General features: G+C 42.9%; 1 protein-coding gene across 2 annotated transcripts in view; it reads left to right on the forward strand.

Annotated features, from left to right (window-relative positions):
• ITPR2 (inositol 1,4,5-trisphosphate receptor type 2) overlaps positions 1-14,840 on the forward strand; it is a 496,325-nt gene that overhangs the window by 450,699 nt on the left and 30,786 nt on the right. The window lies entirely within an intron of this gene.

The following is a 14,840-nucleotide window of genomic DNA, read 5'->3' on the forward strand; positions in this document are numbered from 1 at the left end:
AGTGAAGCTTTAGAAGAGGCAAGCTCCTCCTTGCGTCTTGGTCCAGGGTAACATGTAGTCAGCACCAAGTGCTGAAGCTGGGGGAGAGCCAGATGACGGTAGCTCTGAATCCTTCCTTCTGGAAGCTGGACATGCCTGTAGGAAGACATAAACTATAGAGGGAGCAACCAAAGACTATGTTTGGCAGGTAACATATTAGTAAGAGCAAGTTAACATTGCAGTAATGTATCTCATCTGACAATATTTATGTGTCACAGGAGAGCTACATGTAAATTGAATTTTTATTGCTAAGGATTTTTCACGTTATTTTTCTTTTTGACTTGTGTCCACTGTAAGTTGTTCTTTTTTTTTTTCCTTTTTTAAGATTTTATTTATTTATTTATTTGACAGAGAGAGAAAGATCACAAGTAGGCAGAGAGGCAGGCAGAGAAAGAGGGGAAGCAGACTCTCTGCTGAGCAGAGAGCCCGATGCGGGGCTTGATTCCCTGACCCCAAGAACATGACCTGAGCCAAAGGCAGAGGATTAATGCACTGAGCCACCCAGGCGCCCTTATAAGTTGTTCTGTGTGTACGGAAGTTTGCATCCTGCCATGAAGTTGTCATTATTTATGGGACAGTGGGCAGAACTTAATATTGTTTCTTTTTTTTTCCCCATGTTTCCTTTTCTGCCCTCTCTCCCATCTACATTAGGGAAAAAGGTAATCATTTTGAAGATAGGGATTCATAGCCATTATTTAGACATTCTTGATCTCAAGATGCCCAAGGACCATCTTTGTGAAATAGTTTGCATCTGCTTGCTGGGGAAAAACACATAGAATGTTATGTTTAAAATGTAACTTCACATTGCTGTGTTTTGTCAAAGTTTGAGTCAATTGAATGAATACATATTTACTGGGCATCTGTTGCATCCCTTGGACTGAAAGATTTTGGGGAAAACACTGAGGAGTCCGACACCTTCCCTCTCTGCCAAGGAATCTGGAGTTTAATAAGAGGGAGAGGAGAAAAACAAGCCAAAAGTAGAATAGGCGAAATTCCGCAAGAGTGGAACAAATGAAAATCTGTGAAGGCTTAAGGATACAGAGTGACATCCAGCTGAGAGGTGGTGGAAGGGAAATGTTGGGGGGGGTGTTGGGGGCAGGGTAGGATTTGTGTAGATTTGTGTAGATTGGGGCTGTCTGTGGGATTAAGACTGATTACCAGTAAGAGGGAGCAGCCCAAACAAAGACATAGAGATGGAACACTCAGACACCCAGGGGGCATTGGCCCAGTTTCGCTGATATATAGTCCACTTGTAAAGAAGCTCTGAGACATAGGATAGAGAAAGTAGGTTGGAGTTTTGGTGGTAAGTGTCAGTTTGGGTTATCATTTCATCAGGAATGGGAAGCCACTGAACGGTTTCACTGTGGGAATGATGTGGCATAGGACAGTAGTCAGGCCATGGTATGTAGGCTGGTTGGGAGAGGGGAAAGATGAAATCAGAGGTGGTATTTGGCCGTTGATGAGATTAGGAGTAGGGAGGATCAGGAGAGGCAGTAGACTACAAGATGAGGCCAAGACACCTGACGTTGTGAGCCTGGTCATTGGGAGAAAGGTGTTGTATCAGTTACAGAAGGTCTTCTGCAAGAGGAAAGGCTGGTCAGAGAAGAACACTTGTTGATTTCGAAATGAGTCTAGAAGCTGAGTCATAAATCAGGAGGGTCAGGGTAGTGACAACACCACAAGCCTTTGAGCCAGGAAGATCTGGGCTCAGATCTTAGCTCTGTCACTTACTTGCTGTGTGGTCTGGGATATCTTGGGTCAGTCTTTGAACCTATTAGGGCCTCTGCCTCCTCATCCAAAGGGAAGATTGGTGTGAGATAAGTGAGATGATCCTTTAAACGTGGATAGCACAGTGGAGGTACTTGGGAACTGACAGTTTTCACTGTGACTGTCTACATGAAGTGACAGGTGAAGCCATCAGATTAGGAAGAGAGGGGAGAAGAGAACATGTGTAAAAAAGAAAGGAAGAGAAAGCCCAAGACAGAACCTGGGGGATCCCCCGCTCAGGAAAAAGAAGAAAGACAAGTAAAAGAAGTAGAAAGGAAGACATTAAAAGAGGCAAAAGGGGAACCAGGATGTGGAGTGTGTCAAAAGCCAAGAGATGAGCCTCGCAATGTCAGAGTTTCAACAGCATTAATTGCTGCAGGGAGGGCATGAAGAAGAGGCTGGTCAAACAGAGCCTTTGGGTTTTGTAATAAGGAAATCACCAGGTGGCTTTTACCACAAGACACATCTTTCACCTTAGCATGAAAACCAGCCTTTGGCCGAGCACCTGTGCTTGAATTTTTAAGGATCCATGTCATTCCATGTTTCTCCCCTTCCTATGCCGTCAGCTCTCTCCAGAACCGTGACGGGAGGGAGGAGCCCTCCCCAGCTTATTCCAATATAAACTGTCTCATTGTCATCCAAGCAGGCCATGGCCAAGACAGCAGGCACCGTTTCTGAATTTCAATGGCCAGGAGAAGGAAGAGTGAAATTATTAAGCTCAGGACGGATGGAAACAAAAAGTCATTTACACAGAAGAGTGCTCACTTACTGGAAGAGCCTTTTTGGGAACATTTCAAAAAGTCTGTAGCTAATGAATCCAAATTAGAAAATCTGTTACTCCAAGCTCTGTGGAGATTATGGCCTTAAGTCCTGATCCTCTGGGAGGAAGAGAGAGAGAGGAGGAGAGAGAGGGATTGGGATTTTAAAGCACAGAGCAAGTTGAAGCAAGTCAGTTCAAAGACTATATATTTTCTCTCTCCAGCCCAGAGGCAACTACTCTCAACAGTTTGGAAAGAAACCTTACACACATTTCCTTACCACTTTTATTTTTGCTCCTTAAAAATAGCTTCATTTACCAAGTTGATTTAAGTGCTTGTTTATCAGTAGAGCTTTGAAAGCAGCTTTAAATTCCTCATAATTGATGTACCTTTTAGCCTAAAGGATTTATGCAAAAGAAAATGAGGAAGTTCCTCATATTCATGAAACAACTCATCTGAATTCCACTACCCTGTTTAAGTGCAGCTGATTTGTACTTCAGACCCTTAGGAAGGGCTTCCTGCCTTATGCTGGCATGAGGAAAAGGAGAACATAACAAGTTTGGGGCATGTTTCTCCCCTCGGTTTGTTTTTCCACCTCTAGTGCTTCACTTGATTACTAGGTCAATAAGGAGTATTTATATCGATATGCATGGAATCATACATTGTAAATAAATTGATTTCTAGAGGTTAGAATCTAAGGAAATATACTCGTGCCTCCATATCCATTCAGTAATAGGATCAAGACTCTGAAATGTGAAGAGAAATTGAAATCTTTTTTCCCGGGCCTTCAGAAGCTCAGCTAAGCTGGTTGAGTATCAGCCACTGTCCAGGTACCTGAATGAATACAAAGCTACTTCTGGGATATTGTTAGGGGAGATGTGAGTTGATCAAGGCGTTTGGGAAACATATTTTCCCCTGGCAAGCGGACCCTCATCTTTGATAAGAGAATTGATATTTTGAGCTTGTATTTATTGGGAACAGAAAATGAGAGAGGAAAAGGAAGGCCCATGCTGGAAAGGAAAAACCATGAGAGGGAATCCAATAAACCGGAAGAAAGGGTATAAAAGGATAAATCTTCTAGCCTGTACTAGTAATGGCCTTTGAGCATCACTAAGCCCTTTTGCTTCTCCCATTACCCAAAGGATGATGACTGGGGAGGAAAAAACAAAATTGAGATCATTAGAAAAAAATGCCCAAGGCTTTTAGATGTTTCTCTAACATTTTGAGGACATTTTCCGATTTTCAGTGTTCATTTGCTATGATAGGGTTGGGGCCATCACGGATATTTATGACTTAATTTGGCGAACAGTAGGATCAAAACAAAACGTGCCCATAAGAGAGGTATTGTGCCCGTTCAAAGACCTGCTACCTTATACCTGTGTGCTCCGCTGTGCTAGGCTGTCACCGAGACTCTGGCTGGCCATGCCACCTCCCCCCCACCCCCACCCACCGCCAGGACCATCGGTTTCTGAGGATCACTTCCTCGTTTTAGTACAGGGTTCTTTTAAGCTCTTCTATTTACCCGACTCCTGTCCGGTGTCCCGCTATCATGGTGATGTCTGCTAGGACAATTTAACTCATGGTTTGGTTAACATAATAATCATCTTGACATAAAAAAGAGTTGTGAGTTTCTTGAAGGCCATAACCAGGAACAGCACAGCCCTTTGTTCTCTGTAATAGGAGAGCAGGTAATATCTGTAATATGCCTTAAAAGCAATTTGATAAACAGTGAGTGCTTCCTGTCTCCTAGCAGCTGTTTATGGGTTTGATACAGAAGGCTAAGTAAGAAATAGTCTCTTTCCCCCAGGAAGTTCGACACATTTATTGAATGAATAATAAAATAACTAGAAATTAACAAATGAATTTTTTTTCTTAGCCCTCTGGTAATTGGAGATAATTTACAGAAAGATATGTGACAATAGCTGCAGGAGTTTAGAACATGAATTTCTCATTAGTCCAATGTCATCTTTTCCCCTCTTTTTAAAATTGGAAGATAAAGATGCAGCAGGAAGGGGTAGGCCACCTGAACCAAATAGAAGGAATGCGGTATTAGAAATCACGTGGCTGATTTGAGAGCCACTTTCATCCCCTCTTGCCGTCTTTCTCAAGCCCAATCCCCCCACATTCATGCCTACATCCCAGGAGAGGGCCTGAGCCTGCTCCTGGCCAGGGGCACACATGTGCAGTGGAGGGTTTTTACAGTGGAATTCACCCTAAAGAATAAATTCTTTCTTGCAATCATCTGTTGAGATGTCTGAAAGAGAGGGATGGTCCTTTCAATGAGATAGAAATCTAGTCACCAAAAAAAAAAAAAAAAAAGAAATCTAGTCACCCCTTATTTCAGCTCCAGAAGGGAGGAAAAGAACTAACAATTTTCCAGATTTTCTCTGTGTCTAGAACCCCCAATCAGCCTTGTTTATAGTTAACCCAGGTTTCGAGCAGGAACTGTTGGATGGGGAGATGTTTGGGCTCCTGAAAGACATCGAGTCTTCAAGGATTTGTACGCGCCCCTCCTCTGTTAATTTGCCGACTTAATTTCTGTATTATTGTTATGTGTCATAACTATGAAATTATATGTCCTGATTCTATTGTTTCTAATTTATGCTAATTGTGTAATTGGATCTAATTAAGCCAATTATGTAACTGCTCAATCTTTAAAACCTAAAACTTCAGAACTTCGTAAGACACTGTTAAAATTGTTTACATTTCAAGACAAACCAAGGGGGTCTTTGCAGCTCGGAATGCACAATTAAGAAGTAAAAGTATATACTGAAGGAGATACCACCTTTCTTTCCATATTTTTAGTCCAGACATGTGTCTTCAATTGAAGAGGGATCCTTTTCGTTTCCCAGCCCTGGATTTCATTGTCACTGTGAGGTCTTTCTACATTATTCTAATTTCTTATTCCATATGCATATATAATATTCATGAATTACCACATTTAACCTGATTCTCCTCTTCTTTTTAGTTTGTAAAAACAGAGATAGAAATGGTAAGTACTTCCCAGGGGGGGCTGTACACAGAGGGTAAAGGACTGGGGCCAAATCGTGTTTGAATGAGCTTTGTGGAGGGGAGTGCGACTGGGAACAGAGACGAGAGCCTGAACTCTTCAGACAGGGAATCTGCTGGCAGCCAGGGGATAGTTCTCCAGGCTCAAAAAGCCAAAACCTGGCTTTTGTTAGTGTTTCTAGTCAGTGCTGAACCGAAGGAGTAAGCTGAGGTAATCGATTCTGAAGTTTAACTTCTTAGGATTTCCGTTGACACGATGGGTGACTTCTCCCCTCTGCACTTCGCTTTACCCATCCATGAAGCAAGTACGACCAGCCAATCCACACTAAGAACAGAACTGACTGAATGTGGCTGGTCCCGGGAGGCCTCCTGCTGTCCGGGACCCTGTCCCTGTCCCTGTGGTTGCTGGACTGAGGGTGAGGGAGGGGAGGGTTCCAGGGTCCCAAGGAAAACACCTGAGCAGAGAAGGCTGCAGGGTTCTAAGGAGAGAGGAGCATTTGGAGGGCTGGGACAGTGGCTCATTCAGCAGCTAAGAAATATTGTAGTAGTCTTAGCAACTAGTACAGTCATATCTATGTGTCCCAGCTGAGTGTTGGCCGAGGACATAAGAAGACTTTCCTTGCAGAGTTGCTATGAGGACCAAAGGAACTCACGAGCACTAACCACCCTACCACTGATATAACTGATGTTTGATGAGTGCTGACTCTGTGCCAGGTGCTGTGCTAAGTGTCTGATGTGTGTCCTCTCTTTTATGGCCCTGGGAGGCACTCTGCTAAGACTGTGGCCATCCCGCCCATGAGGAAGCAGGCTTAGAGAGGACTGATGACTTGCCCAAAGTTGCACAGCCAGTGGAAAGGCACGCCGTGTCTGTAATGTGCTCGGCACATGCAAATGGTCACTAAGTGCTCTGTTTTTATCTGACGCCATGTGGTGTCCAAAGCTAGAAGCCATGCTTCCTTTGAGAGCAGGCCAGGCCGGCTGCGCAGTGGGCCTGGTGCTCTGCAGACAGTGGGAGGTGGAGGGGGAACTATACACATTCCGTCCAGTGCAGGGAGTGGACCTGGGCGGGAGACAGGAAGTCAGCTGACGGCCCTACAGTTGCAGGAAGGCCTGAGAGGAATTCAAATAGGAAAAATGTGCTCATTCAGAGCTGGGTGGCAGCTGCAAGCTTCTTACAGTGATTTGAAGGATTGCAATTATAATTACTACAATTGCAAGCAAGAAAGACAGAGGCCGCAGGATATTTCAATTTAATTTGGCAAGAATTTGCCAGGGAGCGCTGCGCACAAGGCACCGATCAAAACAAGAGTAAAACTTGGTCACTGGCCTCACAGAACCACAATTTGATAGAAAAGACAGCTACCGTCGCTGGAAACAATAGCGTACATCAGAACTCTGGTGAGAGGTCAAGTAGACGTACCCACACACAGCATCTGGAGAAATCTCAAACGGTGCTGTTCTGCCCCTGCCTGAAACCCTTCCAGTGGTACTTGGAACAAGAGCCACACTCTTTCGCGTGGCCCCTTATGCCATCTGGCCCAGCCTACTTCGCCAGTCTTGCCTCATTCCACCTTCTTTAGCCAACTACAGTTCAACGACGTTGGCTCTTTTCTGGGAAATTCGCACATCTTCCCTGGCCAGAGCCTTGGCACAGAGCTGCCTGCTCTTTGCAGTTTCTGTTCCTAACTCTTTCCATGCCTGGCACCTTCCCCGACACCCTCATTCCAGTTACTTCTCTCCTGTTACCCTTTCGAGCACCTAAATTAATCTGACCCTAATATTGTTTTTATATGTATGTGTTTATTCCTCTCTACAATGACATCAGTATTTACACACCTGGTTTGATCATCACAGTATTTCCAGCACCTAAATTCACGCCCAGCATGCTGAGTGTAGATTTGTTGGGAAGAATGAATAAGATGTGGAACCGCTGGGGCACAGATGACACAACAAGTCTTTGTGGCTGAAGAGACTGGGGGCAGTGACATGGAGAAGATGATGAGGAGAGTTGGACCTTGAAGAGGATTTTGACAGAAGGGATAGAAGGGAATATATTCCAGACAAAGTGTTTATCTTAAAGGGAAAGCATGCACAGCCAAGAAGAAAGGAAACAAAATTTATGATATGTGCCAGCAGCTTTGCATGTTATTTAATTACACCCATTTTATGGAAACTGAGGCTCAGAGAAGTTCATTACTTATCCAAGGTGCTTGACAAATAAGTGCTTGAACCAGGACCCAGCTACAAATTGTTGGGGGGCCAATAGCTATGATTTTTACCTTTATGCTATGTTTCATCTACTGAAGAATCAGGCAAAACTTGACTAAGATCAATTATTATGTGAAACAAGTGTTGGAGAAAAGGTAGGGGGAAAAGACCAAAATCAAAAGACCTCTTTGAAAGAAGGAAAGGATGTCTCTGATATTTTAAGGAATTAGAATTCTTACACTCTCAGTTGAGATATGAAGTAAGATGCCTTAAAAATGCAGCCAATAAATTACTTCCCATTGGTGAAAAGTTTGCTGGTCAAACAAACACAGGCACTGGGCTGCCTAGGGTTGAAGGCTGAGCTTCCTTCAGAAGCTTTGGTGAAACCTGCAACAAAGGAGAGATGATGGCTTAGTGCAGTGGCAAAACACACCAGGGAGCGGACAGCCTGGGAAGGAAGGCTTCCTAAGGCAGTTGGGCCTGTGTAGAGAAAGAGTGGGGCTAAGCAAGGGGACAGGAGGTAAAGGAGCCACCAGATCCAGATCACAAGGGCCTCTTGCTTGGGAGTCTTTACTCTATCCTGAAAGCTAATCCTTCAGAAATCTTAAACCAAAGAGACAAGGTCAGGCGTGGATATTTAGAAAGCATGTTCCATGGGAGTGAGAAATGGATACGAGGGGACCATCGAAGAGCAAGAAAATGAGCAGGTAGAATGAGTTCATTACCCAGGAGCCATGAGGAGGACTGATGTGAAATGCCACTGGAGACTGGGAAGAAATGGCGGATGTGAAGGCGTGTAGGCAGAGGATTTACTGAAGGCAAGGGGGAGGTGGTGGTTCAACCTAAATCGTGGGGGTTCCACAGGAGTAAGCCGGAGAAAGGTGATAATTTCAGCATGCCTCATAGTATCCAAGTGCCTAGGTCCAATTTGGGTTTCCAAGTGCATATGACCAATAAGAAACTGAATACGTGGTTCTGGAATTCTGGCGAGAAGTCTAAAATGGACAGACCACTGGAAAAGATAAACTATCACAAATATAAGATTTCAGTCTTCTTTGATCACTAGGATGCCCCAGGAGCATCAAACAGTGCCTGGTATATAGTAGATGCTCAATAAAAATTTATTAAATGAGTATAAATATTTATTAAGTCACTAGAGAACACAGGATACATGACATTACTGATTAGGACAAGGCTAATTAAGGGATACTACGTAGAGTGAGTAAGTCAGAAAAAGCATGCCCTTAGCCTAAAAGATAAAGAGGTATAACTATTAATTAACATGAATAATTACCAATGATGATGATGATGATGATATCAAGAGTCTTCCACACAGATTTTACTTAACAAAAAGTAGAAACTCCAGAAAGGAGAAAACAGTTTTCATAGGACTCTAAAAGAAGATTTTAACTTCTCATCAGCAGGTGAACCTAGAAGTGCTTTGGTCAGCTTTTGGAGCTCCTAACATTGATTAAGATGCTTTAGTATGGAATTATGTTGCAAACCCAAATGTTTACAGCAAAATGATTTGGATTTTGTTCAACATCCAGAAGCCTCTTTGAAATGGTGACCCATCCTAAGTTATTTATTTTGAACTTACAAAGGGGTGCTCCCATCTCCGATTCTCATAAACTTAATAAAAGGATTTCTTCCCACTGTGCTGAAGAAAATTCTTGTTTCCCAGTCCTACTCATTACTGTAAGATCTTGTTCAATTCTCAGTTGGCTTTCTGGAATAATCATGTGCACATTGTTAGGACTGATACATTTTATTCAGAAATACTGGCTTTCTTCCAGAGAGCAACAGATACCATCAAAATGTAAGTTGTGGGAATGAGAACTATATACCGTAAAGCCACGTGACTTCTGTCTAGTGGATTTTAATAGACTAGCCATTGCCCAGGCCATGTCATGAGTCATTAGCGGAGATGGTAATTAAGCTCTTGTGTTAGGTAAGGTTATCAGGCAAGCCAATTGCCATGGGGTCTTGGACTAGTTTTAGCTAAGGGAACTCCTGAAAAATAAGTGCTGAGCTTTACAAAAGTGATTCAGCTCTTGTATGACTTGTCATTAATGTCATGTTAGTGGAGTCTATTGCCTTTGGGGGGATTTAGAGATCAAGGGGTTTTGACGCAAGAATGGTGGCTGAGGTAGGTTACCTCAGCTCTCTGAGTCTGTTTCCTCATCTGTAAAAGGATGTAGTATTCTTTAGTAAGATTCTTGTATGGTTTAAACAAAATCCTATATATCCTAGTGCCTAACATGATGTCTGGCTCAGGGTTATTGCTCAGTAAGTTTTTGGTCTTTCAACTTCTACTTAAAATATTTAGTTACTTAATAACAGTTCAATTAAATGCAACTTTGCAGATTCAGAGCATTCTTAAGCCTTTTAATGTTCAAATCACATTACTGATTCTGTATAGTGGTCCTCTTAGGGGTTAGGCAATGGCCAACTTGCATTCATTCATTGAACACTTACTACCTGCTGTGTCCCAGACACTATGCTAGCCCCTGGAAAGGGGGACAGAGGACATCAAGACAGGCATGGCCTGTCACAGAGCTTCCTGTTCAGAGCAGAAGGCAGATCCTAAAAAGCCCCCACTGTTGTTACATAGTCAAGTAAGTGTCACCACTAGGACAGATGGTGCAGAGGAACCTTCCTCTCTTGTGGCCTGACTCAAACTCCAGCCCATTTGCCACCTGTTTCTTTGTTAACCCAGAAGTCAAGAGCTCACTTAACCTATTTCAATTGCTTGAACCACTGATGAATCCATCTGAGCTTTACAAGTGATGTTAGGACAGATCTTCCCGCAGAGTATGGTGAGATAGTGCCAGGAGTGTCACCAAGAGCACATGGGGACATTGTGAAGGGAAGCTGTAGGAGTTGCCATTGAGTCAGAACAGAGATTGTATAAGAACAGATTTTACCTCCCTTACTTAATATGCTCACCCCAGGGGATGGGAAGGACACGCTTTGCCTTTTTCTTGGCTCTGTGATGGGAACAACAAAGGAAGTCAATTTCATTTTCCAAAGAGTGCCTTCGAGCTCCTTCAGGTGAAGAACTTGCTGCACATTTCAGTCATTCAATCACCTTTTCTGTCTCTTTCAGCATTGGAAAAAGTCCCTGTGAAAGCACACACATTTTGTTTTAGATAAAATATTCTAGCTCTCTAAGTTTCCTTCTGCACTGGTGTACTGCTGTCATGATGAACTCTCAAGAAAGGTTTCAAAATGTTTCTGTTGCTCTGAGATTATTGATTAGCATCTCAAATGCAGCTGACATTAAAAACACCAGTTCACCAGAATCTGAAGTTCAAAAATAGCCAAGCTCAAGGGTGGTTTATTTGCATAGGTGCCTGTAACTTTACAAAGAGATAATCGTCCAGGGTTTTCTTCTAGCTCTCTGGGTGCAAGTTGTGCTATCAAGGCCCTTGGCCATGGTTCTGTCTGTGACTTAGAAGAGGTTTGACTTCCATGCACATGAAGTCCTCACTCATGTGAGAATCTGAGGGGTTTCCAGTCTCTTCTGTCCCAGTTCTAAAATTCTGACAACTCTAATATCTACAATATTTTTATATCAAATTCTGAGTATGTTACTCTTAGTTTTATATTACAAATGGGAAGCTGTCGTGGCAGGAGTTCTGGAGTGGTCAGCATTGAACTATTTCCATTGTCTTCACTGGGAGGGCATATATGAACTGCCCCTTCCACCAACCCCAGCTGGAGTCTGGCTGTTAAATCCCCAAGGTCTCCTGCTAATATGATTACACCTCTGTGCTGCTGGCCATCTCTGTAGGACGACACTGATTAGGGACCAGATCATGAATTTTCCTGTAAGACCTGAAGAAAATTCAACTGTGATTCTGGCAGGGGTCAGGAAATTTCTGCTGTGTAAGGCTGCACCTATGCCGTGGGGTATCAGAATTTCTGTTTCCTGAGCTAAGGGCCTGGTACTATGTGGAAGCCCTGAATCCAGTTTGAAAGTATCATTAGAAGACAAGGACTTACCACTAACAGATAAGTAAAAAGATGATTCCACTTATTGGGGATTGTAGAATTGATTCTTACTTGAGAGCAGCATGTTTGCCTCACTTTGTTTTCTAGCTTGTAACTCACTTGTTATGGCCCAATTAACCAAGAATAATGTAAGAGTCTGGTGTGTTGAAAGAGAGTTGGGATAGGGGTGTTGTGTGTGTAAGAGAGACACAGCGTGGCCTAGTGCTTTCAACATGGACTGAGGGCTTCCAGAGCCTTGGGCAGGTAACTTAACCTTCCTATGTCTCAGTGTCTTCATCTGTAAAATGGGTAAACACCTCTGCCTAGAGGGTTTTTTTTTTGAAGATTAGGCAAGTTGATATTTTTTATGAAGATTAGGCAAGTTGATATTTATAGAATATTTGATACATGGTCAATGTTACATTCAATTTTAAAATATATATAAGATAGGATCAGAATAGCACTTCAGGGCTCGAAAGATTATTTTTTACTCAACAACTTTAATTTAGTGCCTACCATGTCTATAGCAGTGGGTTAGATATGGTAGGGGAGGACAAATGAGAGACAAGTAAATTTCCTGCTTAAAGAATCTAGGGCCTAATAGGAAGAGCATGATATGTTGTCCTGACGGTTGGATGGTGATACCAGGCAGTGCCATTTTGATGAGTTACAGATGAGGAGATGTCAAGCAGGCTAAGAAGAAGAGGCTGTGTATAAAAGAAAGCCACAGATTTGAGTAATATCAAAACACACACGGGCCCACCCACCTGGATTAGGTTGGGGCTAACTGGTGGCAGTAATTAATTGCTCAAGGTAAGAAGTTTCTGCTTGATCCCACAAAGGAGAGACATTGATGACTTTTAAGTAGAGGAATTACATGATTTTTTTAATAAAGCCTCCAACAGTTCATAGTAGGATATAGTAAAGGGGCAAGAGGCTGGAAGAAAGAATGACCAACACACTAATGTAAAATGTGATGGAAGGAACCTATAATAGAAAGCAAAAGATGGGTGTGGTGGATAGACTTGACCAAGAGTGACAATGGGCTGTTGTCCTCTTTCCACCACCCATGAACCAGGTGGGACCACACTCCTCCCAGGGCCCAGCCTTCCCGGCTTTCTTTCTAAGGTTTCCAGTTCTGCCAACCTTGTCTCCTGCTCTTCCCGTCACCTGGAATGCTTATCTTTAGAAATTAAAATCCTCCTCTCCTGGCCAACCCAGCTAAAGACCCAGGGCTTCCTTGTCATCTCTTACCCAAGGCCTGCACCCCTATCTGAAATGATTTCCCTGTCATTTCATTTAACTACTTTTAAAAATTATTTGTTTTCCTGGACACTGGGCCCTTGATGGTCTTTATCACTGTTTCCCCAGTACCTCGAACAGCTTCTGGAATAAAAAGGCTCTTAAAAAACATTTGTTAAACAAAGTCATGAAATAACTGATCTCCGAGGTTCATCCACACCAACTTTTAACTCCCTAATTACAGGTGCAAGATAAAGTAAGAAAAATGTTTGCAGAAAATGCATTTAGGAGAAGGGAAAAGAAGTCTAAGGCTTTGAGTTTGGGTGATAAGAAGAATCCTTTTATTGACTGAAGTATCAGTAGTTATTCCTTCCCCCAAAACATTTGGGGAGACATTGATTTGGGTTGCCAGTCCATTCCATGTATTGGTACTCTCACCAATGATTCCATTGGTTCTTAGAAATAACAAAACTGGATTTAGGAGGGTAGACTGCCCAAAACTGAAGATGGAGTTTTGAAATCTTTGCTAACTGATAATAACAAATTTGTTTCAAAGTATTAGTAGAGCTATTGATATTTGGATGAAAATTCCACATAGGGGAAACACTAACGGAAAGTGGTAAGAGACTTTAGCACAGTAAATCAATGTTAACATGTAATATTTACATGGATTTGCTCATTGTTTAGGACAGCAGGGTGGCGGGACTATTACAGCTTGGCTATGGGTAGATCACTCTGCCCAGGTCCATTCTGTCTTGTACAGTGGCAGTGACCGGGAATGCTCTTCTGACCCACAGAGGTGTAGTATAAACCATCCTGGCATGAGTAGGACCGCCCCCATTATGAGTTCATTGGACAGTCACGGAACCACAGAAAAAAGATGGTTTGCAGTACCATTCTGATGCTAACCACCCAGAGTTAGCTCAGACCCCGCAAGTTAGAGGGCATGGTCCCCAATAAGACTGCTCTGACTTCAGGTGCCAACTGCACTTTGGGTGTCCCTGGACCCCTGCCCATCTGAAAAACTGGCTTCACATTCAGAGTTTTCCATGGCTCCTTCGGGTTTGTTAACTCACTAGACTGACATACAAAACTCAAAGAAGCACTATACTTCCAAATTACAGTTTTATTATAAAGAATGTAGATCAGGGATAGTCAAATGAAGAGACATATGGGGCAAGATGTGGGTGGGTTTCAAACAGTGCTTCTGTACCCTTTTTCTGGAACAGGGCACATCACCATCCAGCACAACAAGGTGTTCACCAACCAGGAAGCTCCATTGAGTTTCAATGCCCAGAGTCTTCACTGGGGTTTTATTATATAGGCATGGCTGACTTAATCATTTGCCATAATACTGAACTCAGACTCCTGCCCCCTTCCTCTATCTGGAGGCTGGGCTAATTCAAAGCCCCAACCCTCTAATCCCACAGGTGTTCTTACCAGTGACCAGCCCCCACCCAGAGTGGTCCCAACTATTAACATAAACTCCAGTGTGATCCAGGGGGGCTTATGAATAACAAAGACGCTTCTATCCGTAGGGAAATTCCAAGGCTTTTAGAACCTTCCTTTCTAGAATCAGGGACAAATACTAGTCACAGGCTTTATTAGACAGCAGATGTATTCCCTGTTTTCTGAACATGCATTGGTTGTTTGTTTTTTTTTTGTTTGTTTGTTTGGTTGGTTTTTTGTGTTTTTGAGCACATACTTGGAAAGGAGTTTTAAACCTTTGCAGGAGGTTAGGACTCCTCATTCTTCTCTCTCTTATATACAACATACACTTAATCAAAATATCTCATCTACCTCCACAATCCAATGGAACAG

This window comes from Mustela nigripes, chromosome 6 (genome assembly GCF_022355385.1).
Source record: "Mustela nigripes isolate SB6536 chromosome 6, MUSNIG.SB6536, whole genome shotgun sequence".
Classification (NCBI taxonomy): Eukaryota; Metazoa; Chordata; class Mammalia; order Carnivora; family Mustelidae; genus Mustela; species Mustela nigripes.